Here is a 23,474-nt window from a genome sequence, read left to right as displayed (position 1 = left end):
TATCTATTTATAAGCAGCACTACTAAAAAACAAATCACGTAGTATCAAAATAATAATTTTCAAAAACAATTTATCCTTGCCACATGAAACACTTCATCTAATTGTGGAAAATTTCAAGTGGAATTGGGGAATTCATGTTTGTTTTAGGAGGAAAAAATTGAATCCTTTCTGCAGATGTGAACATATACACTGATAAAAACACACAAATTGAAGGCAGTTTTCTCTTTTAATCTTTCATTTACTAATTTCTTCTTTTTAATTTTTTTCCATACTTTTTTTGGTGCATTATAGTGGTATATAGTAGTGAGATTTGTCGTTACAGACTTGTACATGCACACAATACAACAATATTAATTTGGTCAATATCATTCCCCATGAAGACAGCTTTCTATGGAAAGTGTTTAGTGTAGCTAGTATGATTCTCAACCATCAGTTGAGATCAGTGAAAACTTTAATATAATTAATGTAATATTCTACAAATTTAAGTAATTTTTTCATTCTTATTCAATTCTTCTAACTAAAGTAGACATCAAGGCCCATTTATGTATTAAACCTATATAAATGTTTTCAAAGTTAAGGATAAAATAATCTTAATTATTCGATATTTCACCCATACTGTGATTTTTCTTCTAAATAATCCTTACTAATACTCCCTGTAATAATTTCCCTTTAAGGTTTAACTCTAAGATTATTCTGAACATTGTGTTCAAAGTAAGTCATTTAAAAAGTTATATTTTACATGAAATTATAAAGCGAGTAAAAATAATTGTATTAACATTTTATAAACAATAGCATTTGTAAACAATAAAGTTTACAAAATACATTAACATGGACTTAAAGAGAATTTGTGTTAAGCCAATTGTTTTGTAAATGTTCTCATTAGTTTTATCATTTGAGTATCATTAATTTTTAGATAAGTGTTCCATCCTGATGCATGGTCCCATCTTCAGGTGAGCCTGATACCTATGGATGAGGATGCAGTGAGAAAGTGAGAAATTAGATAAAATGGATCTTTTTTTTTTTCATGAACAGAGTTCAGAGTTAGAACAACCAAAATTGCTTTTGATGTGGGTATGTTGTTGTGTGCACGGATTAAGTTAGACAGTATAAACATACTGGAAGAAGCGTTAGACCTCTGTCAGAGCGTGGTTCTTTAGGAAAGGAGACAGACTGGTAACTAGGACATGCATTCAATCTTACTATCCCTTTCACTTTTTAATATATTTCAAACATTTTATGTCATGCAACATTTTCAGTCCTGTGTTTCTGGTTATCAGATTCCCTCCACAGATTAGAGTCAAGCAAAACTGAAAGACTGACAGCTTGCCTCTAGAAAATTTATGTTAGGTTATAGGATCCCCTTGAAATGTAGAACAAGAGGCTGTCATACAAAGCTTGGTTAGATTATTCAAGCCATCAGCTGTGAAATTAGTGCATTTAGTTTAAACTGCTCCATTCTCCTAAGAGGCTCTCACCATTCGTGAAGATTCCTATAAAGCATGAATACAACATCACAAGTCCTTTACAAATCCGAATTGATTGCTCCATCAGACCAGTGTAACAAATATCAGAACATCACTTCAGGAAATAGAAGGAAAACATCCAACTAGAATTACTAGTTAACTAATTAAGGAAAATGTCATATCTTTCTGAGTCATTGCCCTTTCTCTTTTATTTTTCCATCTCAATGAAGCACAAAACACTTTGGTCCACAAAAAGCAAAAATCTATCAATCTGATCCCATTTTCCCATATCTTTCCTTGCTATATGTAACCATCAGGTCCAGTAGTTTAAACCTCTTCATATTCCTCAAATCCTCACCATTTCTCTTTGCTTGCACTACTAATGTCGTATGATGAACGTTCTGTCTTTAGATATAATCTAAACTATCTTCTACTGTCTGGCTAGTGTATCTTTTACAATATCAAATTTTAAATATTTTCATTGTTATTTGTGAATTTTTGGATAAATTCCATTTTTCTAGACATTTCTCACAGAGTACCACCTGGTGGAGTGCTGTGGTATGGTGCCTAGCCTCAGTTCTCAGAACTTCTTACTGCTCCTTCCACTCTTCTCCCAAAGTCCACCAATCCCGCCTGCCTTCCCATTTTGCATAGTACTACTTGCTAATTCATGACTCCATGGCAAACCAGGTTAATTAATGACAAGGCCAAGATAATAAAAATAGAACCCTACCTTTTCAATTTAGAAACCTTTCCAGTGAGCACATAGGAATTATTGACTATGTATATTAGCCAGGTCACAAATTTCATTGAGAGGTATCTTATGGTATATTTCATATAAGATGCCCAGAATAAACACAGTAAACACTAACTTTCATTTTAGAGGAAACCTGCAGGTATACTTTTTTAAAATTCAACTCACATTCTAATTTTATACACATGTATAAAGCATCAAATTAAACACACAGCTTGAATTTTCACTAAAGCAAATATTATTGCCAAATAGATTAAATACAAAAAAATTACCTACATGTAAGTAAAACTTTTCCAATAATTGTTCATATTGTAACCCTACTCTGCCCACAAAAATAGAAAAGAAAAGAAACAGTCTGCTGACTTGTAACAATATTATTTAGTTTTGCCTGATTATAAAGTTTATTTGGTGGCATAGTAATGAGTGTTTTCTTCATGAAGACCTAGGCTTAGTACTGTGTTGGTGAAGGTAATCCATGTTGTTCAGCTAGCCATGTTTTCTGGTGTAGGGAACATTCCTGAAGCTTATCTGACAGCAGTCACTGACACCATGGTCTAAGTAAGCCCAACAGTCTGAACAGAGAAACTGAGTTCATGGTAAAGACTCACCATGGAATGAAGGTCTTTGCAGTTGTTGAGGCTGAGTTTGAGCTGAGGGGAGGCCTCCTTCTGTCATGCATCACAGAAAGCTGTGATGTGAGCTCATCCACACTGCCTTGCCTCATGCTGTGTGCTGGAGCTTGCCATTCCCCCAGTCCTTTGTCTCAGACCTGTTGCTGGGCAGAATTATTTAGGCATGCTTGGTTTGTTTACACTACCTGGACCCTCGACTATAGTTCACCTCTAGGCTGACTCTGTTATACTTTAACAAGCATGTTAATCTGATTGGATAATGTGTCTACATATGTCCTGTGCAACCCTCAATAAAATTAGATCCGTGCCTTCAGATCTCGATCTCCGACGCCTGAGAAAGCGCTGGGTAAGGCTAGGTAGGGTAAGCATCATTTGTCCTCACCCTCAGCAGACCCGTCTCTGAACATCTACATACTGGTTTTAATTGATATTTAAAATCTATTTCATTGTATGGGTCATAATTTATTGTACAATTAAAGACACTTTTTCCTTAACATCTGAGTTTCCATCTGAACTTATTTCAGTTTAAACTAAAAGAAAACACAACTTGTGGAATATTTTAAAGTGACGCTTTACAGGAAAAAAAAATTCCTCAGCTATTATTTATTAGAACATGTCTTTAGTCCCACTTATTGCTATTGGAGAAATACTTTTAAAGATATAGAATTCTAAGTTGGAAGACTGTTTCCTTTGGGATTTTAAGTATATCATTCTCTTGTATTCTGGTCTATGATTATTTCTGATGAAAAGCCTGTGCTGTTCCCAGAGGTACTGCATCATTTTTCCTCTGGTTGTTTTCAAGATTTTTCTCCTCATTCTTGGTTTTAACAGTCTTCATGTGATGCATCTAGAAATAATTTGCAATATAGATTTCCCACTTGGAATTTTTTTAGTTCCTTAAATCTGTATGCTGAATTTGGGGAAAACTCAGTCATTCTTCTGATATTATTTTTCTGTGCTATTTTCCCTTTTATCATCTTCTGAGTCTCAGTTTACATATGTTATTTTATGTCGTACCACAGGTCCTTGACAATCTATTTCTACTTATTTAGTTTTTTCTCCATGATTTTTATTCTAATGATGTATTCTTTTATTTAATTACTTATTTTTTTACTTTTTACAGACTGCATTTTGATTCATTATACACAAATGGGGTACATCATTTCTTTTCTATGGTTGTACACCATGTAGATTCATACCATTTGTGTATTCTTTTTACTTTCATTTATTTGCTTTTCAGATAAATTTTACATTTTTTTCACTAACGTATGATAATGTTATATATGTATACATTGTATAATGATCAAATCATAATATTTAGCATATTCATGATCTAAAAAATTTATCATTTCTTTTTTGTAAGGATATTCAGAATATTTTCTGTTCTATTCACCCTACTATGTACAAAACACCAGAAATCTTTCTAAGTTTTTACACATTGATCAAACTCTCTATATTCTCTTCGTTATTTGAACTGGTTTATATCTATTGGTCTATTTTCAATTTTATGAACTCTAGCTTTTCTCATCAATAATATGCTCATAAATCTATATAATAAAATATTCATTTTGGTACTTGGAATTTTAAGTTCAAGTATTGTCACTTTTTTCTCTTCATCAATTTCCATTTCTTTACTGAGGTTCTCTGTATTCCTTCATTAAGAACATGTATTTCTTGATTTTTACTAGATATTCTAACCCTAGGTCATTTTAGTTCAGGGATTATTAATGCTTTTTCCTTGTGTTTTCTGAATATATTTGATTTTATACTTGACGTGGTCACTTTAGAATTTCTCATATTTCTCATTTGCATGCAAAGTTTCTGGATTGTGTTATCTTTTGCTGATTTCCAGAGAATTCTTCCAAAGACCCCCTTCCACCTTTCCCAGTGCCACATTCTGCGATTCCAGAACTTTAGTTCTTTCTTGTCTGCCTCTTCCCCTCAGCCAGGCTAGGATATCTACATGGACCTCAAGTCCCTGTGCCTCATTCTTGGAAATGTCCACAGTTAAAGTCCCAGAGAGTCTAGGGCTTTCATATCATGAGTTTCCCTTTTTTGAGGATCTTTAGTAATGCTTCTTGAAATTTCAGGCCTGTTGTGCAAAGTTTCAAACTGGTTACTGTCATATTTTATAAAGTTTTGATTATTGAGAGTTGAGGGGTTGTTTGTCCTACACTATTACTTCTGGCAAGTTTCAAAGTAGAAATTCCAAGCATAATTAAATTTACATTTGTGTTTTAGCTATAATATTATTTATTCTCTATTTTATCATTTGTTTGGTGCTACCTTCTCATATTTCTTATTATATTTTGGAATAAATGCTTCCTAACAGGTTTTCATGTTCTTTTGGTTTACAAGTTAATACTTGAAATTTTGTCAAAAAACTATTAAAACATGTTATTATTGATTTACTGAAACGTAGTGAAAACTCTTTCTCATCAGTCATAATGTATATAGGGTCTTTTAAATTTTTAATTAGTTAATGCCTTCTGACTATTTATTCAATTTTACCATGTAGTAATTCTTTCTCTACTTTATACCTCAAAATACATTATTAGATCTGTAATATGTCATAAGTAATTATTTCTTTTTATTTACATTTACCCTTTTCAATCTTTTCCACTGTACCTTTTATATTCCTACTTCAACCTAGGATTTTCTTAATTCTAATTGCAGAACTGTTTGATATAAAGACTTCTTTTCTGCTGTCAATTAGCTCATTTTATATAAAAACCTTCTTATTTCACATTTATTTTCATGGCATAATTTTGCTTGGTATAATACTAGAATAAGGGTTATTTTCTTTCAGAATTTTGAAGATGTCATTTCATTTTCTTCTGTCTTATATTGCCAGTTGAGAAGGACAAAGTCACTTTTATTGTTCTTTTTTTTTTTTTAATTTGTTCCTTTCAGTCATACATAATACTAGGATTCATTTTGACAAAACTATAAAAGCATGGAATATAATCTGTTCTAATTCAGTTTTGCACTCCCTTTCTCCCTTCCCCTGTTCCCTTCCATCCACTCTATTGTTCTTTCTGCTATTATAGTATTTTTTTTCCTCTCTTTTTTTTCGTTTATTGGGGATGTACATGATGGTGAGATTCAATGTGGTACATTCATATATGAACATAGAATAAATGTTTGTGTCTCCCCAAAACTCACATGTTAACATTTTAATGTCATTGTATTTGTTGGTGAGGCCCTTGGGAGTTAATTGGGTCATGAGGTCAGAAGCCTTCATGCATGAGATCAGTGCTCTTATAAAGAGACCTCAGAAAACTTCTTGAGCCTTCTAGTATGTGAAGACACAGAAAAATTATAACCATCTGTGAGTGAGAACAAAAGCTTTCACCAGACACCAGATCAGCCAATTTTTTGATCTAAGACTTCCTAGTTTCAGGAAGTGTGAGAAACAAATTTTGGTTGTTTTTAAACCACCTAAGCTATGGCATTTTCTATAGCAGCCAAAATGGACTAAGACACCATGTATGGTGAACAAATTATTATATAGACTATTTGTGACTCTGCCTAATATATTTCTACAGAAGAGATCTGCATTTACTTCTAGTCATGAAACAGAAACAAACAAAAGAAAGCAATAACCAAAAGATAACCCTTAATTTATTCAAAGATATAAAGATAGATCTGTTTCAGTTCTTTTCAGGCCTGTCTAAATCCTATTCAACTTATTCCTAGGATCTAGGCCTACACTTTTGTCAGATGTACAAGGTAAAACTTTGGGCTTTAATCCTAGATTGTACTCTTTATTGAGTATCAAGTTTCCTATTACAGTCCTCTGACCCCATAAAATTGCCCACAAATCAGCTCTGATTCTACTCAAACTCTTAACAGCAATTTTCAAATTAACTAATGTCTCAAATAGAAAGTAATTTTAAATACTTAACTTTTATCTTTTGAAGGAAGTATTTGGCTTTCTTTTTTTAAGGATAAAGGTCTCATAAATTTTCATTATTAAAAAAAAAGTTTTTGTTTTTTATTAATCAAGATTTTCAGAATGGCCGTGTTAGAAAGGCTTAAACCATACAAAGCTTGTCTGGCACTCCTGGAGGAAAAAATTGTATATGCTTGCATGTGTGTGTGTGTGTGTGTGTGTGATTTTTCAATAGAAATTATGTTACTTTTGACTGAAAGAACATATAATAAATCACAAAAGTATTTAGTTTTTTACCATAAATTCATTTATATAAACATACAACTTCAACATTATAATTTCTCTTAACCAACTGTCCACTTATATTTTGCTCTAAATTGGTCTTTTTAAGTAGAAAAAAGAGATTTCAGTTGCTTGATTATATTACTACAGAGATCGTTTTTAAAAGGTAAATGAAATATTGACTGATGATAAAACCAAGTATTTATTTAATCCAAGTTATACTCAATCCTCATTCCTGTTTTTGACATAACCTGTGGTAGAAAGAGAGCAACAGTTCTAATATTTTTTCCTGTGGTCTCATTTCATTAAATATGTTATTTCCTTTACTGATTGAATGACCTTGGAATGATCAATGAATACATTGCAAGGGCCATTCTTAAAGAAACTTTTCTATCTTCTTTGGAGTACTAGGAGTTGAATCTTTACTCCTGCAATGAAAGATACATCTCCAAGTTTGATCCAGAAAGAAAGGAAAAATAAATCCTTACAGATTTGTATGGCAACTCATAAACCAAACAACAGCTTTTAAATTCCCTTTTTTTCCAGCATCAATATTTAGGATGCATAACTTTGATTTTAGGGAAGCTATGAAGAAAAGTACCTGAGACCCTCTTAAGTATATAGGAATAGAAGAGTTTGTTGTTGTTGTTTTTATTGTTTGCTATTGTCATGCATATTTTCTTTTTCCAGCACATCTGATTGGAGGTGCAAGTAATTCAAGTTGTTTTTGTTAATATCAGAACACTGAAAAAAGTTAGTGTAAACCTAAGGAATCACATGTGAGGTGGTAAATGGAGTAGTAACTTTAATAAGAAGATTAGAACCAAATTTCCTAAGGATTCAACAGGCATTAGAAGGACACTTTTTCTTTTAAAAATGCAAACGCTTTAGAAATTGCAATTAATAAAACATTTGGATTATAAATTTCGAAATGTGGAAAGTAGTCTCCACATAACACATGGGAAAGTCTAGTCCCTTTCACAAACTTTGTTAAATATTAGGGAGACTGATAAGTAAAAGAGCACAGCATAGATTAATAGGAGTAATAATGATGATAAACAGAATAGAAAAAGTAGCTTCATCTGTAGCAACAACTGCACCTAATTATTAATTTTGTGCCATATATATATATATATATATATAGAGAGAGAGAGAGAGAGATAGATATATATGTAGATATTTAAATACCTACCCAGATGCATATATATACAGACATGTGTATTGCAGAGGTTTTCCTCTAAGCAGATGCATTTACTACTACAGAGATAAGTAAATTGAACATCAGAGAAGTTATGTCTTTTTTCAGGTTAATAACTAGTCACTAATCAACTAAATATGAAAAGCTTAGGGATTTAAACACACATTTCCTGACCCCAAATCACCACTGCTACCACTTCAACATTACCTAGCCTTTTATTTCTTATAATATTTTATATAAATTGCTCTTTCCTACATATTATTTTTCTCATTCAAGCTTAACTGAATTATTAATTTCCCCAGACTTTTTCTGGAATGAGTTCAACTCTTTTCACTGCCTGGTTCTATTTTAGCAGTTGTTGAGCCTCATGGCCAGGGTGATCCTCATACGAGTGGAAAGCTGCCTTTTCTCATTAGCCCCAGCTGTTTGTTATCACAAAACCATCTCCAAGGTTAAGCAGTGTACACAGTGATCCCTGAGGTTTGCCCTTGCTTTTTGCATTTGATGGAACATTTGTGAGCAAGAACCCAAGCTAGGTGTTCACTATTAACTTAGTATTGCAGGAGGAGCATAATTTAATAAAAACCAATGAATTAATATGATTCAAGAATACATACTATGGTCATTACAATCATATTTTTTTAAATTGTTTCAAATTAGGAAAAAAAGACACTCCTGTATTTTTACAAAGGAAAGCAGATTTGTTTTAAATGGATTTGCAACCCCGAGAGAATCAGCATGTTACAACTCAGCAGCCTGTTTTACCAGTTGTAACAAAACATAGTAACCCTCAGGGAATCAAGATGATTGCCCCACAGGAAGGATGCTGCTGTGGTTTGAATGTGATTAAAGTGTGTCATCTAAGGAATCACATGTTAGGAACTTGGGCTTCAGTGTGGTAATGTCAGAAAGTGGTGGGATCTTTAAAAAGAGAGGTTTAGTAGGAGGTCCTACTGGCCCCTTTGTGGACGCTTCAGCTTCCTCTATTGCTGTGTGATCTCTTCCTCTAGCATGAACCCCCACATTGTGTTGCCACCCAACATGAGGCCTTGACCAGAGCTTAACCAACGCTGGCCCAGTGTCTGAACCTCCAGAACTATTACCTAAATATATTTATCTTCTTTATAAGTTTTCCAGTCTTCAATATTTGTTAGGCTAACTAAAAATAAATAAACACAGAAATTTTCCACCCAGAAATATGGTCTTCCTTTTAACTACACATGAAAACGTGGAAGAGGGTTTAAAGAGTTGGCAGGAACACACTTAGAAAGCCTAGAATACTGTCAGTGGAGCATTATGGGTTATTTCGGTGATAGGTCAGAGGACAAGTACTAGTGGGAAACTTGATACTAGGTGGAAACGATGACTCTATTGAAATGTGGAGTAAAGGTCATTATTGTTACACTATTGCCAATAACTTAGCTGAAACATGTCCAAGTCTTAGAACTTTATGGAAGGTAAAATTTAATAAAGATGAGAAACTAGCAGAAGGAAAACAGCTGAAAGATGCAGCCATCAAGACTTGAAAAATTCATAGCCTGACCAGGGAAGAAGCAAAGAAGCAACATGTAAGGGTGTGGCTACAGATTAGAGCAGATTAAAGGGAGCCTTCACTTTATATTGGGACACTGAGAAAGAGGCCTTGAGAGCATCTTAGAAATGTGCAAGGCCTCCTTTCTCTCTCTCTCTCTCTCTCTCTCTCTCTCTTCCTCTTCCTTCTCCTCCTCCTCCTCCTCCTCCTTCTTGTTCTCCTTCTTCTCCCTTTTTCCTTTAGCTTATCATAGGTGCAGAGAACTTCCGGGGCCAAATTATTTCAGGGCGGTGCCCCAGGGTGCTCCTCATGGGTTTACTCCTCAGGGCAACTTCAAGATTCCTATTTCCCAGCAGTTAACTATATCATGACCACTAAAACCATGTTTTAGGAAGGCTCAGACACCACTTGTACTGGAGGGCAGACCTCTGTGTTCATGTGGTCCTGGTTCTTCGGATATGCAGTATGAGAAATTTAGGGAGTTGTGGTGGCTTTCACTGGGATTTCCAAGGAAAGTCGGGAAAGCCAAGTAGAAATTTACCATAAGATTAGAGACCTTTAAGAAGCCACAAATGAGGCAATGAGTATAAGAGCCATGGGAATGGAGCTGCAGTGGAGACCCGAGAAAGACAGAGCAACCCGCAACATGTGACACCAGGGAATTGTGCACACAGCATCAGCCTGAGATAGTAACCGTGTGGACTGTGAGCGGTAAAGCAATAGGGATGGACTTGTCCAAGAACTTGAAGGCCTGCCCCACCAGTGTGCATAGGATACAAGACTTGGATCTTTAGGACATAATGTCTGCTCTGCTGAGTTTCAGTTTCTTAGTTGGACAAAATATTCATTTTTACTTCCTTATTTCTCCTTTTTGAAATGAGAATATTTATCCTATTTCTGTGCCACTATTTTATTTTGGGAGTAGATATCTTGTTTTTAATTTTTCAGGTTCACAACTAATAGGAAGTTACATTGAGTCTCAGATGAGACTTTGGACATGGACTTTTAGGTGATGCCGGAACAGGTAAAGACTTTGAGACCATCAGGATGGAATGCCTGTGTGTTGCCCTATCAGAAGGACATGAAGCTTGGGCATAGAGGACAATAGTTAGGATGTGGTTTGAGTATATCCCAAGGATTCAATCTTGGTTCTCTGTGTGTGACAATGTTAAGAGGTGGTGGGACTTGAAATGAGCTGGTCTTCATGGGAGTTCATTAAGGTCCAGTCTGTGGGCTCTCTGCCTTCCTGTATTGCTTTGTGATCTTTTCCTCTTGCACATGCTGTGATGCCATCTGCAATGAGATCTTCAGCAGAGCCAAGCCTATGCCAGCACCATACCCTTGAACCTACAAAACTGTGAGCTTAGTAAACCTCTTTTCTAAGTTATCCAGCATCAGGTATTTTGTTACAGTAATAGAAAATAGATGAACATATATTGATGGAGATATATAAGAAAAGAAACAAAGCAAGGATCACTACTTTAACTACATGTAGGGGCAAGTGGTCAGCATAAAAGACAAGCAGATTAGTTTGGGTTTTCAATAGGGAGTAGTAGCTGAGACTGGTTAACTAAAGGGCTCATACCCTCTGTAATATGGCAATGGTGGCTCTTGATCAAATGTTGCAATTATTGTGAGAATGATAAATATTGCGGAAGGTTTCCATGTTAAATCTCCAGAATCATGAGTGTTATAAGTAGATTCAATTTCTTTCAACAAACAAATGAATGAAACAGGGACCAAGGAAAGTACACCTACAATCTCTATACCAGAGTACAGTCTGGTTGGTATCAAAAAAATATATAATGACTGATTTCCTTCTAAAAAAGCACAAACATTCATAGAAGCATGAGCCAAGGCTAATTCTATTCTATTTAGGTATGAAGTAAATCATAATGCATGGAGTGACCTCTGATTCCCCTCATTGTAAGAATTTGTGCAACATGAATATAAACTATTTATCATATGCATATGTTGTAGTTTAGATCTGTGTCCCCCAAAAGCTCATGTGTGAGACAATGAAAAAAAGTTTAGAGATGAACTGATTGGGTTATGAGAGCCTTAACCCAATCAGTGCTTTAATTCCCTGATAGGATTAACTGAGTGGTTACTGAAAGTTGATAAGGTGTGGCTGGAGGAAGTGGGTGGGTCCCTGGGGGTGTGCCTTTGTATCTGGCAAGTGGAGTGTCTCTCTCTCTCTCTCTTTCTCTCTCTCTCTTTCTGATATCTGATCATCATGTGAGCTACTTCCATCCATCACACTCTTCTACGATCATGTTCTGTCCCACCTTGAGCTCCAAGGAGTAGAACTGGCTATTGATGGACTGAGAGTTCTGAAACCCTGAGCCCCCGAATAAACTTTTCTTCCTAAAATTCTTATTGTCAGGTCTTTTTGTTGTAGCAGCAAAAAAAGCTGAATAAAACAGCATGGTAGAATCAATGGGGCACAAAATTTAATAATATAAGAAATATTAAACATTTCTTTAAGAGACTTTAAATGCCCTATAGTTAAAATTTAAGCATTTATATTAATTTATATTAAAACAACTACATCAATGAGACTTATACTGCATATAAAATTTATAAAATAGTTCAACAATGTATTTAATGTTTTTATTTACATAAAATAATCCAAATTATATATATATCAATTTTTATCAACTCTATAGTATTTTGTGTATGTATTTTAATTTTTTTCTTATCTGTGTTTGCTATTTTCTAGTCTCATGCAAAGATTCTTAAACTCTGAAATTTCTTATGTTTTTATTTTATTCTGATTATTTATATTTTAAAACAAAGAAAAGTAATTGAATGAACTTATACCAGATGCTTCCAAACTGCAAATACTTACCAAAAGAAAATGACAAACCATCCGAGAGTTTGGAAGAAAATTTTATTTTAAATAGGATGAATTATACAAACTGAAAGCTCTGTCATATCACCAAAGACACCTTATAAATACTAAGGCAAAAATTCTTATTTAGCGTAAAAGGGAATTGAACTACAGTCATGTATAAGCAAGACAATCTATCAATGCTCTCTTGCAGCTTCCCAGAGATCACAGTTAAAGTGGTGAGAGGAATTGAATAAGAAATATGTGAAAAGTCATTTTCAGCCAGAGCACAGCTGTGAAAATGTTCACAATTAAAGACTGGGAGGAAAATATCACTTAGACGGTTATAAAATAATAGAACGCTGTCCCTGTATTTCCTTGAGATGCAAGATATGTGCCCTGGGTTCTGCTATTATACGTGACATTGAGGATTTTCTCATAGTTTCGAACCCGGAGGCGTGGAAAAGTAGAAATCCCTTTTCCATTAGTTATGCAATTCTAATGAGTCTGATGATTATGAGAATCATCTGGAAAAAAAAAAAAAAAACAACTGTTTCACTTTTATCTGGATTTTAAATATGCCTTGTAATAAGGGGGAAAGTTGAGTATTGCTTGCTTAAAATCCATGACCTGTACATGATGAATTTCAGAGCATGGAACTACAAAAAAGATTTGGGATGGTGCATGGTTACAAGGCATATCTCTCTGGACATTCGGGTTGACTATGCTGAGTATAACATGCATTTTCTGAAAAGATCTTAAAATAAATAGAAAGTTTTCTATGTAACTCAGGGAAACATTACTTTGCCTGTACAGGAGACCTTTTGCTAGTTCTGAACATAGATTTACTGCTGTCAGATAGGCTGAAAAATAGGCCTTTAAAGTTAAGCAATCCAGAGTTAGGGGTGATGTAACTTGGTTGTAGAGCACTTGAAAAGGATTCATAGACACTGGGTTCAATCCCCAGTCACTGTTCCCAAAGCAAAAAGAACTAAGGTTATATTAGTCTCTGTACAGACTGGTATAATCTTATAAAAAAATAAAGAAAGTTAACCACCCCTAAAAATACTGCTCTTAAATCACTTCATATTTGTATAAAAGTTAATATGAACATAAAGTTTTTATTTATGTTAAATATTGATGTTGAAAGTAAATACAATAAAATGCAAATAAAAACAGAAATCAATGGACGAGAATTAAAAACTAAATGTAAAAAAGAAGAAAATGTTGAAACAGTAGTAAAAAAGACATATTCTAGACAAAATATTAATGAGGATCTATAAAACTTAAGGAAAATAAAATATTGTTGTTAGAGAAAAATGAAATAAAAATAAAGGGACACATATATCACAAAAATTTAAAAAAATAAATATTAAAAACATTTAAAAAGTTGATCTTATTAGAAGTTTAGAGACTGAGAAGAGTAGAGAGGTGAAAGGGATAGGAAAAGTTTAATCACTGGATACTCACCTACACAGTTACATAAGAGCAAGATTTGGTGTGTTACTGCACAGTAGGGTGACTATATATAAAAATGAAATGTATATCTCAAAAATCTAAAAGAAAATTTTTGAAAGTTTTCACTATAAACTATGAGAAATGTTTGAAGAAATGGATAGTTTCAATGCAATTTAAACATTACACAATAGACACATTTGTTAAATTTTATTTATACACATCACATGTATGTGCATAATTTTTACAATTATGTTTCAGTTAAACTAATGTAACTTCTAAAAGTACATTTTTAGAAAAAAAAATTAAAAGAACAAAGAACCAAAAGAAAATATACCACTTTATAGTACTTAAATGTTTGTGAGGAAAGAATATTGATAACCTAAAATCATGTGATCTTATAAAGTAATAAGAATAAATTTTATTGTTTTTATTAGTTATACATAACAATAGGATTCATTTGGACATAGTTATAAAACCATGGAATATAATTTTTTTTAATTCAGTTTCCAGTATTTCCCTTTTCCTCTCCTCTCTCCCCCAGTCTTCTTCCCTCTGTTGTAATGATATTTATGCAATTTACTTATAGGTTTTTTTTAAAATTAATGTTTTATGGATATACATGAAGGTGTATATCCATATATGCACATAGGAAGTTTGGGTCAGATTCATTATACTGTCTTTCCCTATCCCAACCCTCCTCCTTTCTGTTCATTCCTCTTTATCTACTCCACTGAACTTTCTTCTATTCTTTTTAATCCTCTCTCCATTATTTTAGATTAACTTCCATATACCAGAGAAAATATTCCACCTTTGACATTCTGAGACTGGCTTCACTTAGCATGAGAGTCTCCAGATCCATCCATTTACCAAAAAATGCCCTAAAGTCATTCTTCTTTATGGCTGAGTAGTACTCCATTATGTATAAACACACATTTTCTTTATCCATTCATCTGTTGAAGGGCTTAGCTATTGTGAATTATGCTGCTATAAACAATGATGTGGCTACATAACTCTAGTATGCTGATTTTAAAACTTTTGGATATACAACAAGAAGAGCAATATTATGGTTCCATTCCTAGTTTTTTGAGTAATCTCCATAATGCTTTCCAGGGTGGTTGGACTAATTAACAGTCCCACCAACAAGTTATGAATGTACTCTCATCCTCACCAATATTTATTGTTATTTGTATTCTTGGCAATTACCATTCCAACCGGTGCGAGATGGAATTTCAATGTAGTTTTAGTTTGTATTTCTCTAATTGCCAGAGATGCTTAACATTTTTTCATATATTTGTTGAACATTGGTATTTCTTGTCTCAAGAAGTGTCTGTTCAGTTCCTTTGCCTGTTTATTCATTTGATTATTTGTTTGATTGATTTCTGTTTGTTTGTTTTTGGTGTTGAGTTTTTTAGTTGTTTGTACATCCTATATATTAATGTACTCTCTGAGGAGCAGGTGGAAAATATTTGCTCCCATTCTGTAAGCTGTCCCTTCATGCTCTTGTTTCCTTTGCTGTGAAGAAGCTTTTTAAGCCAACACGTTGAAGCTCTGGACCTACTTTTTCTTCTATAAGATGCAAGGTCTGATTCCGAGATCCTTAATCCATTTTGAGTTTAGTTTTGTGCATGGTGAGAGATATGGGTTTAGTTTCATTCTGTTGCATATGGATTTCCAATTCTCCCAGCACCATTTGTTGAAGAGGCTATCTTTTCTCCATTGCATATTTTTGGCCTCTTTGTCTAGTATGAGAAAATTGTATTTATTTGGGTTTGTGTCCGTGTCCTTTATTCTGTACCATTGATCTATCTGTCTATTTTGGTACCAATACCATGCCGTTTTTGTTACTATTGCTTTGTAGTAGAGTTGAAGATCTGGTATTGCGATACCCCCTGCTTCACTCTTTCTGCCAAGAATTGCTTTAGCTATTCTGGGTTTTTTATTCTTCCAGATGAATTTCATAATTGCTTGTTCTATTTCTGTAAGGTACATCATTGGGATTTTAATTGGAATTGCATTGAATCTGTATAGCACTTTTGGTAGTATGGTCATTTTGACAATATTAATTCTTCCTATCCAAGAACATGGGAGATCTTTCCATCTTCTAAGGTTTTCTTTAATTTCTTTCTTTAGTGTTCTGTAGTTCTCATTGTAGAGGTCTTTCACCTCTTTTGTGAGATTGATTCCCAAATATTTTATTTTTTTCGATGCTATTGTGAATGGGGTAGTTTTCCTAATTTCTCTTTCTGAAGATTCATCACTTATGTATAAAAATGCCTTAGATTTATGTGCATTGATCTTATATCCCGCTACTTTACTGAATTCACTAATGAGATCTAAAAGTTTTCTGGTGGAATTTCCTGGTTCCTCTAAGTAAACAATCATATCATCAGCAAATAGGGATAGTTTGAGTTCTTCTTTTCCTATTCGTATCCCTTTAATTTCTTTGGTCTGTCTAATTGCTCTGGCTAGAGTTTCAAGGATGATATTAAAAAGAAGTGCTGAAAGAGGGCATCCCTGCCTTGTTCCAGTTTTTAGGGGGAATGCTTTCAGTTTTTCACCATTTAGAATGATATTAGCCATGGGCTTAGCATAGATGACCTTTACAATGTTAAGGAATGTTCCCACTATCCCTATTTTTTCTAGTGTTTTGAGCATGAAGGGTGCTGTATTTTATCAAATGCTTTCTCTGCATCTGTTGAAATAATCATGTGATTCATGACTTTAAGTCTATTGATATGGTGAATCAACAAACATATGGAAAAATGTTCAACATCTCTAGTAATAAGAGAAATGCAAATCAAAACCACCCTAAGATTCCATCTCACCCCAATTAGAATGGCGATTATCAAGAATATAAGCAACAACAGGTGTTGGCGAGGATGTGGGGAGAAAGGTACACTCATACATTGCTGGTGGGGCTGCAAATTAGTGCAGCCACTCTGGAAAGCAGTGTGGAGACTCCTTAGAAAACTTGGAATGGAACCACCATTTGACCCAGCTATCCCACTCCTTGGCCTATACCCAAAGGACTTAAAATCAGCATATTACAGAGATACAGCCACATCAATGTTCATAGCTGCTCAGTTCACAATAGCAGATTGTGGAACCAACCTAGATGCCCTTCAATTGATGAATGGATAAAGAAACTGTGATATATATATACAATGGAATATTACTCAGCCATAAAGAATGATAAAATTATGCATTTGCAGGCAAATGGATGAAACTGAAGAATATCATGCTAAGTGAGATAAGCCAATCTCAAAAAACCAAAGGACGAATGATATCACTAATAAGTGGATGATGACACATAATGGAGGGTGGGAGGGGTTAGTGTTAGGGTTAGAGTTAGGGTTAGGGAGGGGGGCAAGAATGGAGGAAGGAAGGACTGTATAGAGGGAAAAGAGGGGTGGGAGGGGTGGGGGGGAGGGGAAAAATAACAGAATGAATCAAACAACATTACCCTATGTAAATTTATGATTACACAAATGGTATGCCTTTACGCCATGTACAAACAGAGAAACAACATGTATCCCATTTGTTTACAATTTAAAAAAAAGCTTTTTAATTAGATGTCATCTCACTTACTGATTTTTTATAAATGTTTTTTCTCATGCTTTAGGAATCTTGCTAAGGAAGTCAGTTCCTTAGCCAACACGTCAAAGGATTGGGTCTACAATTTCCTCCAGCAGTTGCAGAGTCTCTGGTCTAGTTCCTAAGTCTTTGATCCACTTTGAGTTTTGTGCAGGGTGAGAAATAGGGGTCAAGTTTCATTCTTCTACATATGGTTTTCCAGTTTTCCTAGCACCACTTGTTAAAAAGTTTATCTTTTCTCAAAAATAAATTTATGGCACCTTTGTCCAGTATGAGATAACTGTATTCATGTTGGTTTGTCTCTGTCTTCTCTTCTGTTCCATTAGTCCTCATGCCTGTTTGGTGTCAATAGCATGCTATTTTTGTTACTATAGCTCTGTAGTACAATTTGTTGTCTGGTATTGTGATGCCTTCTGCTTCACTTTTCTCACTAAGGATTACTTTTGCTATTCTGGGTCTCTTATTTTTCCAAATGAATTTCACAACTAATTTTTCTAGTTCTGTGAAATACATATATTGGAATTTTGACCGCAATTTCATTGAATTTGTATAGTACTTTTGCTAGTATGATCATTTTAAGTTTATTAATTCTACCTATCCAAAATCATGGGAGGTCTTTGCTTCTTCTAAGGTCTTCTTCAATGTCTTTCTTTAGTCTTCCATAGTTTTCATATATCTATAGGAATTTATCCATATATTTAGATTTTCAAACTTACTGAGTATAAATTTTCAAAATAGTTTATGATGGTCCTCTAGATTTCAGTAGTATCTTTGGCGATGTTCCTTTCTCATCTCAGATTTTGATAATTTGAGTTTCCATGTTGAACAGAAGATATCTATCTATATATATATAACTAGAAAGCTATATATATATAGCTTATATATATATATATATTTAACTAGAAAGCTCACACTATAAAACATACTCAGTGAAATAATTCATGAAGAAGATAAGAAAAATAAAAATGAAAACCAGTATAGTGAGAAATTATACTAGAAGAGTAGTCTATTAAAAGAATCAAATCCAATTTAAACTTTAAAATAAATCAAAGTTGTAGGAAATAAAAATCATCTCTCAATAATAACATTGAAGCTAGGCATAATGCATGCCTACATGTAATTCCAGCAATTTAGGTGGCTGAGGCAGGGGATAGCAAGTTCAAAGCCAGCCTCAGCAACTTAGCTAGGTCCTAAGTCACTTAGTGAGAGACTACTTCAAAGTAAAAAAAATTAAAAGTGCTGGAAATGTTTCTCAGTTGTCAAGTACCCCTGGGTTCAATTCCCAGTACCAAAACAAAGTAAACAAAAAGTCAACAAAAAAGTCTGAATAATAATTTTGAATGTAAATGGTCTAAACTTCTCAATAGAAAAGACATAGGTTGTCAGATTGGTTTAAAAAATAAGACACAACAATATGCTGTCTGTAAGAGACTCACTTCACAGGCAAAGACATCCACAAACTGAAGGTGAAAGAATGAGAAAAAACAAGCCATTCACATGAGACTCATAAACAAGCAAAGATAACTATTCTCATATTCAATAAAGCAGACTTAAAGCAAAAATTAATCAAGAGACAAAGAAGGTCACTTCATAGTGCTTAAAGGAATCAAACATCAACAAGAGATAAGAATAGTAAATATTTATGCCCCAAACAATGGAACATCTATGTACATCAAACACTTCTCAATGTTAAGAATCAAACAGAAACTTTTAGAACTCATAAGTGAATTCAGTAAAGTAGCAGGTTACAAGATCAATGCTCATAAATCCAATGCATTTTTATACATAAGTGATGAATCTTCAGAAAGAGAAATTAGGAAAACTACCCCATTCACAATAGCCTCGAAAAAAATAAAATACTTGGGAATCAATCTCACAAAAGAGGTGAAAGAACTCTACAATGAGAACTACAGAACACTAAAGAAAGAAATTAAAGAAAACCTTAGAAGATGGAAAGATCTCCCATGTTCCTGGATAGGCAGAATTAATATTGCCAAAATGGCTATACTACCTAAAGTGCTATACAGATTCAATGCAATTCCAAGTAAAATCCCAATGATGTACCTTACAGAAATAGAGCAAGCAATTATGAAATTCATCTGGAAGAATAAAAAACCTAGAATAGCTAAAGCAATCCTCAGTAGCAAGAGCAAAGCAGGGGGTATTGCAATACCAGATCTTCAACTCTACTACAAAGCAATAGTAACAAAAACGGCATGGTATTGGTACCAAAATAGACAGGTAGATCAATGGTACAGAATAGAGGACATGGACACAAACCCAAATAAATACAATTTTCTCATACTAGACAAAGGTTCCAAAAGTATGCAATGGAGAAAAGATAGCCTCTTCAACAAATGGTGCTGGGAAAACTGGAAATCCATATGCAATAGAATGAAATTAAACCCCTATCTCTCACCCTACACAAAACTCAACTCAAAATGGATCAAGGACCTCGGAATCAGACCAGAGACCCTGCATCTTATAGAAGAAAAAGTAGGTCCAAATCTTCAACTTGTTGGCTTAGGATCAGACTTCCTTAACAGGACTCCCATAGCACAAGAAATTAAAGCAAGAATCAACAACTGGGATAGATTCAAACTAAAAAGCTTTCTCTCAGCAAAGGAAACTATCAGAAATGTGAAGAGAGAGCCTACAGAGTGGGAGAATACCTCAGATAGAGCGCTAATTTCCAGAATCTATAAAGAACTCAAAAAACTCTACACGAAGAATACAAATAATCCAATCAACAAATGGGCTAAGGAAATGAACAGACACTTCACAGAAGAAGATGTACAAGTAATCAACAGATATATGAAAAAATGTTCAACATCCCTAGTAATAAGGGAAATGCAAATCAAAACTACCCTAAGATTTCATCTCACCCCAATTAGAATGGCGATTATCAAGAACACAAGCAACAATATGTGTTGGCGAGGATGTGGTGAAAAAGGAACACTCATACATTGCTGGTGGGGTTGCAAATTAGTGCAGCCACTCTGGAAAGCAGTGTGGAGATTCCTCAGAAAGCTTGGAATGGAAACACCATTTGACCCAGCTATCCCACTCCTTGGCCTATACCCAAAGGACTTAAAATCAGCATACTACAGAGATACAGCCACATCAATGTTCATTGCTGCTCAATTCACCATAGCCAGATTGTGGAATCAACCTAGATGCCCTTCAGTTGATGAATGGATAAAGAAACTGTGGCATATATATACAATGGAATATTACTCCGCAATGAAGAATGATAAAATTATGGCATTTGTAGGCAAATGGATGAAATTGGAGAATATCATGCTAAGTGAGATAAGCCAATCTCAAAAAACTAAAGGACGAATGATCTCACTGATAAGCGGATGAGGACATATAACGGGGGGGTGGAAGGGGTTAGCATAGGTTTAGGGTTAGGTTTAGGGTTAGGGATAAGGAGAGTGGTAAGAATGAAGGAAAGAAGGACTGTATAGAGGGAAAAGAGGGGTGGGAGAGGTGGGGGGAAGGAAAAAAAATAAACACCATTGCCCTATGTAAACATATGATTACAAAAAAAAAAAAAAAAAAGAATCCAACAGACCACAATCCAATAATACTGGGTAACTTTAACATGTTTCTCTCATCACTAGATAGATCATTCAACCATAAACTAACTATTCTACAGAACTAAAAGATACAATTAATAATATGAACCTAACAGACATATAGAATATTATAGAATATTTCATCGATAAATGACTGAATTCACCTTCTTCTCAGCAGCACATGGAACATTTTCTAAAATAGACCATATTTTAGGATACAAAGCAAATCTTAGCAAAAAAAAATAGAGATTATACTTTGCATTCTATCACAACGGAATGAAATTAGAAATCAACAATAACATAAAAATCAGAAGCCACTCTAACACCTGGAGATTAAATAATACATTTTTGAATGATGAATGGATAACAAAAGAAATCAGGGGAGAAATAAAAATATTATTAGAAGTAAATGAGAATATTGACACAATACATCAAAATCTCTGGGACACTCTGAAAGCAGTTATAAGAGGAAAGTTCATAGCATTGATCTCATACATTAAAAGAATAGAAAGATGCTAAATGAATAATCTAGCATTATTTCTCAAGGCCCTTGAAAAATAAGAATAAACCAACACCAAAACCAGTAGAAGACATGAAATAATCAAAATCAGATCCAAGAGAATAAATTTTTGAAGGATCATAAAATAAGCAATATTACTAACTTTTAAATTTACCCAGCATTAAAAACATTTTACATATTTATATAGCTCTGGGTGACAAAACCGTAAAGATATTGGAAATTTTTGCCACAAATTTTAAATTTAGACTCAGAGATTGTGACTCAAGTTCACAAAGTGAATATATGGCATATATGTACGCCAATATCCAGAATCTGTTCTCCCCTTCTTTGTAACATGGATTTTTTCCCCACAGCATAATAAAGGCAGTGAAGAGGGCTTGGTTGTAAAGGAAATATTGCAGTTAATATTAGTCATACAACATGTTTACTCCAGTGGAATTGGTGATTCTAAATATGTGCTGGAGTTTATTATTAAAGCTTTCATGTAATTTAATTTTCATTAATTTGTAGCACTTAGAAAATTTTGTTATAAGACCTGTGCTATGCCCAACATGCTCGAGATGGTTTTGTTTTGTCTTCTGAATTCATCATCCTGTCTTAGCACCCCTTGTCATTTCAATGGTAGATTTTCAAAATTTTTCATAATTTTACTTTTATTCCTGCTTTTGTTATGTTTGGTTTTGTTTTGTTACCAGGGATTTAACCCAGGGACACTGAACCACTGACCCACATCCTCAAATTTTTTCATTATTTTTTATTTTTATTTTGAGATAGGATCTCCCTAAATTGCTTAGGGCCTTACTTAGTTGCTAAGGCTGACTTTGAACTTGAGATTCTCCTGCCTGGGCCTCCCAAGGTTCTGGAACTTTCACTGAAAGTGAAAGAGTTTACTCTCTTAACTGACTCCAAAAACAAGTTCCATATGCCCTTCCCATGTGTTTGCATAAGTATGTGTGTGTGTACACATTGTGTTAAGGTTTATGCAAGTGCACACTGACCTGTCATGTAAATGTGCATACTACAAATAGTATCCATTTGCTCATTTATTACTAAAATAATTTCAAAATTCTTGATATTGAGAATCAAGTCTCCCTGTTCTGAGAAAGAAAAAGACAACCTCAGAAAGTACCACTCTTATGTTCAACCATATAATAAGATATTTGGAAAGGGATACCATTATTAAATTTTCACTGATGCTCAATTTTCAAACAGGTACTTCTTAAATTAATTATAATAGTGACATATATTAGAAATTTGAAATGGCATTTTTCACTAGGTACTGGTGGGTTTTGGACCCCATATGAAAAAAAAAAAAACTTTATAAGACACAATAAAACAAGACAGTGGATCATGGAAAATCTCTTCACATTGCATGACCAGTAATATTTTGTAGAGTTCAGAGCTAAACTAAAATGAAAATTTGAGGTTTTGGAATGCCATTAAGTCTCTTGGTTCATTCTCTATCTGCCATAGAGCAATTAAATCTATTGGTTTTAAATAAATGACTGGAAATTCCTGAGCTATTTATTTTCACTTTTATTGAGCTAAAACTATTTTTTATATTTTTCTTTTTACATAACTTCGCTAGATCAGTATAAAGATACAAAAGGTGACAATTTGCTCTTATCCATATGGACTCTCTGATAGTAGGACTGTTGAACTTTATTTTCTCTTCGTATTATTTTTGTTATGTAAGGTAAGAAAGCAATGTATGGGAACAAAACTAACGAAAT

This window comes from Sciurus carolinensis, chromosome 2 (genome assembly GCF_902686445.1).
Source record: "Sciurus carolinensis chromosome 2, mSciCar1.2, whole genome shotgun sequence".
NCBI classification, from domain to species: domain Eukaryota; kingdom Metazoa; phylum Chordata; class Mammalia; order Rodentia; family Sciuridae; genus Sciurus; species Sciurus carolinensis.
Note: the sequence above shows the minus strand (reverse complement) of the source record.